The sequence below is a fragment of the Babylonia areolata genome, chromosome 35 (genome assembly GCF_041734735.1).
Source record: "Babylonia areolata isolate BAREFJ2019XMU chromosome 35, ASM4173473v1, whole genome shotgun sequence".
In the NCBI taxonomy this organism is placed as follows: Eukaryota; Metazoa; Mollusca; class Gastropoda; order Neogastropoda; family Buccinidae; genus Babylonia; species Babylonia areolata.
In genome coordinates this window covers 15,486,786-15,491,785 of record NC_134910.1, presented here as the reverse complement: position 1 = coordinate 15,491,785, position 5,000 = coordinate 15,486,786, and positions in this window count along the sequence as shown.

Here is a 5,000-nt window from a genome sequence, read left to right as displayed (position 1 = left end):
GTGAAGAGACTGAGAGAGAGAAGGAAAGTGAGGGAGAGACAGAAAGAGAGAGACAGAAAGAGAGGGAGGGGGAGAAAGAAGGAGAGGGGGGGGGAGACAGACGGACAGACAGAGAGATAGCAGACACTGAGAGAGAGACAGAGACAGAGAGAGAGACAGAGACAGAGAGAGAGACAGAGACAGAGAGAGAGAGAGAGAGAGAGAGAGAGAGAGAGAGAGACAGAGAGAGAGAGAGAGAGAGAGAGAGAGAGAATCTTTCCTACCATGGTGAGGAAACCCAACCACAGGAACCCCCTTTGATGGCTATTTGTCCCGAATGTTCAGCCCGTGAGGTGCCACTGTTTTCAGTCTGTCCATCCACTTTTTTCTCTGGTTTGTGTGACTGTGTGAAGTTCCCTGAATATGTTCCATGATGATGCTTTTCATGTTAGTGATTGTATGGTTGGATTGGTTGAAGTGGCGTGTGACTGGGGTAACTGTTTGTTGTGTTGATGTGATTGCGGTGCATGTAGAATCTTGTTTTGAGAGTGCTCTTTGTTTCTCTTATATGTTGTGCTTGCTTGCATTTTTGTCACAGAACAGTAGATAATTGATGTTGCTGCTGTCGCACGTTACGTGTTGTTTGATTTTGAATGTTTCGTGTGTAGTGTCACTAGTAAATGAATGTGTCTGTTTCCTGTATGTGATCCTTGCTTAAAGAACCCTGGGGCTTCTTGGTCAGGAGTGGGCAGTCTGGTAAGCATCAGCAGGGAGCGGAGGTTCCTACACTTGCACTCCCCCACCACAGGGACAGTAAGAGATGCCTGGCGCATGCGAGCGCTTGTGTGGAGAACTGAATCCTGCAGTTCAGCAGCCACTTACGCAGGGAGAGAGAGGGGAGGGGTGGTGGGGGTGGAGGGGGAGTTGCGGGTTAAGGGGGTTGTGGGAGACGACAAAAGGAGTTCTGTCCAAATTGGTTTTTGTCTTGTAGCGCAGTGCCTCCTGTCTGGGGATCAGTCTAGCCTTATCCTTTGCCTCCCTCACTTGTCGGGGATGATGTCCATGTCTTGTGAACCATGCCTCCATGGTCCTGGCTCTTTCCCGGAAGCAGTCATCGTCAGAGCACAGGCGTCGTAGGCGTAGAAATTCTCCCTGTGGTATGTTGCGGATAACGTGTTTGAGTTGGCAGGATGTGGCGGGCAGATATGCACGGGCATCTGTTGGTTTGGAGAAGAAGTCTGTGCTCAGGAAACCTCCCTGGAGCTTGACGAGAATGTCCAAGAAGGGGAGGCTGGTCTCCGAGGTGGAGGTGGTGAATTTGATGGTGGGGTGGACTGTGTTGATGAAATAGAGGAACTGTTGAAGTTTTTCTTCACTGTCTGTCCACAGGTGGAATATGTCGTCAACAAATCGCATCCAGTACTGTGAGGGGAACTTGACTGGGGTGTCCTGGAGGATTCTCTTCTCGAGTCTCCCCATGAATAGATTTGCAGCCGAGGGGGCCATGGGCGTCCCCATAGCTGTTCCCAGAGACTGGCGGTACAGTTGTCCTTCAAAGGTGAACACGTTGTTTTTCAGCACGTGGTCAGCCAACTCGAGGACTGCTGCCGTTGGAGGGAGAGGGGTGGAGGCGTCTGTCAGAGGCATGGAGAGGTAGTGCTGCATGGCTGACAGGATCTCCTGGTGGGGAATGTTGGGGTAAAGCGCCACTACGTCTGTGGTCACCAGATGGGTGTGAGGGGGGAACGGGCCAAATTGGAAGTTCCATTCCTGCAATGTGTGCAGCACATGGGTGCTGTCTTTGATGTAGCTTGGGATGCGCTGGACATGACTCTGTAACCAGTGGTCCACCAGCTTTGATGGTCTCTCAGTGGGGCCGCCAATTCCTGACACAAAAGGTCGCCTTGGTGGATTGGGCAAAGTCTTATGAATTTTGGGCAACAGGTAGAACTGGTGTATTATGACTTCTGAAGGCTCCACTGTGGCCCACTTGTATGTGTTGTCATCCAGGTACCCCTGGCTGTGAAGTTTGTTGATTATGCCATTGGACTTTTTGGCTATAGTGGGAGTTGGAATTTTCTCCACTGGTGTGTAGTAGGCAGTATTTTGAAGTTGGCGTAAGGCTTCTCCTACATATTCTTCGACATTTTGAATCACTATAGCCCCTCCCTTGTCCGCTGGGGATATGCGAATTTTCCTATCCCGGACAAGACTTCGCAGTTCTTGGAGGGCAAGGCGTTGGTCAGGGCTGAGGTTGTCACTTATCTTCCACTTGCTGTGGAAGCCATCAGTCCTATTCTGCAGGACGGTGCAGAAGGCTTCCAGTGCACCATCTCGTCCCTTGGGTGGATTCCAATGGGTGGATCTGTAGAACTTTGGTGTGTCGTTGGGATATGTGGAATCTGTTGGATCATAGAAGAATACTTTCAACTGTAGTCTTCTACAGCCTTCTGTGATGTCCTCCGATAGTTGGTTGTGGTTGAGAGTCAGAGGGGTTGGACAAAATTTAAGACCGAGGGAGAGGAGACTAAGCTGGACGTCCGTGAGATTGTGGGAAGACAAACTGATGACTGTCTTGTGGTCTGTTCTGAGTAGAGGCCGGGATGGAGAGCGGCGTTTGAAACGTCTATTCTTTTTCTTTGAGATTGGTGTACATGGTCTTGGTTGAGTGTCAGTGGTGCTGCGTTGAAGCAACAGTCGCTGTAGTTTCCCATTCTTTATGTGACTCAGCCTTTTCTTTTCTGCTGTGTGTTTTCTAATGTGGTGAAGGATCAGACTGTCAAAAAGTAGATAGCCATTCACTGATTGTTGAATGTTGTACATTAGTGACCGGATGGTCGCCGTTTCTTCCTCTGCCTTGGCTAGATAGTAGTGTATGCACAGAGATAGGATTTCCTTTTGGGCCCCCTCTATGGCAGTGGTGACAGAGTGGGACAGATACTCTGACTTGGGCAGGGCGGCCATAGGGAAGGAGAGCTTCATGCCTGTGGGATGGACACCGTGTTAGCGGCACCTCGTTAAAAAGTTAACTCACTCAGTACGGCCAGTCCTCTCTTCTCCTCTACACAGACCCCTCGGATGTCCAGTGGGTGTCTGAATGACCCAACCTTTAGCTTCCGTCGTCAGAATTGTGGTATTCTTTGTCAACATTCACCTCTTCAGTATAAGAGCCTTCCGCTTGCAATATTTTGATGGTGGTAATTGGGGTGAAACGCTGTTAACGTCGTCTCTTTCGCCGTTCGTATGGAGAGAGTTAAAAAGTTAATGTGTGAGTTGAATCTGACATACCTTTCCCTGGACCTTGACAGAGCAAGGAAGCTAGGGATCTCTCCCCTGCATCAAGGGATGCGTCTACCATGATGCAGGATCTCTTGGATAGGAAGGATTGCAGTGGTCCTCGAGATGCAGTGAAGTGATTAGGGGTAACCACACCAGGTAGACGAGTAGGAGGTGAGCATTTAGACTGTTTTGAACCCAGAAGGATGCACGTTCCCTTTTCATATTTCAATACAACAATAGAAAAAAAAAGGAAGACAACAAAACAGTTTGTTTGATGCCCGACTTGTTTCGACCACTGGTCTTTATCAAGGGCGTTTACTGGAATGTCAAAATGCAACACACACACCAACATTTAATAAGTGCGAAAAGAAGAATATAAAGTTAAAAAAAACAACAACAAATAAGTGAACAAAGCTCATAAAAAAAATGCACCCAGAGCATGCAACATGAATAGTACAGTGTGAAGTGTTGCTTGGGGAAGAGGAAGAGAGGCTGGTGAGTAAAGTAGTCAAAGACAAGGCAAGAGAGAGGTCAAGAAAAACAGGCAGGCAGATAAAAGCAGGAGAGAGAAAAAACAGAGAGAGACAGAGAGGGAGGAGGTTAAGGAGGGAGAATAGGCTGAGAGAGAGAAGGAGAGTGAGAGAGAGAGACAGAAAGAGAGAGACAGAGAGAGGGAGAGGGGAGAAAGAAGGAGAGAGGGGGAGAGACAGACGGTCAGAGGGATGGCAGACACTCTGAGAGAGAGAGAGAGAGAGAGAGAGAGAGAGAGAGAGAGAGAGAGGGAATCTCTCCTACCGTGGTGAGGAAACGCAAACGCAGAAACCCCCTTTGATGGCTGTTTGTCCCGAATGTTCAGCCCGTGAGGTGCCACTATATATATATATATGATTACAAGTTTTAAAGACATGCCATGTCTACTGTAGTTGATATTCTCTCTCTCTCTATATATATATATATATATATATATATATATATATATATATATATATAATGTATGGATATAGGTGTGTTAGTACGTAGAATTCATGCATCACGCAACCTGAAGTGTTTTTTGTTTGTTTTTTGTTTTTGTTTTTTTCTGTGCTCCTCACCACCTCATCTATCTTACTCCTGGTTCGACCTTTTATTTCAAGAATCAGAACTTCCAGTGAAAAACCAACCACGCTCATCTGAGCACACCAACCCGGGACACACACACACACACACACACACACACACACATGGCTCCCACGTGTTACCGCAGACACCTTTGATTACCGTGCTTACCACCCTTGTCCGTACAGTCTAAACAGGAGGAAGGGGGGTGAGGTTAAGGGTATAAAACGGCCTGGTAAACATGTACAGGGGAAGAGAGAGAGAGAGAGAGAGAGAGAGAGAGATTAGAAAGAGGAGGGTTAGAGATGAAATAGAGTAATCACAGAAAGGTGAGAGAGAGAGACAGAGACAAACAGTAAGGGAAAGAGAGAGAGAGAGACAGACAGACAGTAAGAGAAAGAAAGAGAGAGAGAGATTAGAGAAAGGAGGGTTAGAGTGAGAGATAGAGGAGACACAGATGAGCGTATGTGTGTGTGTGTGTGTGTGTGTGTGTGTGTGTGTGTGTGTGAGAGAGAGAGAGAGAGAGAGAGAGAGAGAGAGAACCCGAACAAAAAACAACAAACATAAACAGCTATCGAACGCGCATTGCACTTTTCAATGATGCACTTGTCTGTTGATGTGCGTGTGTGTGTGAGTCCCAGTGTCAC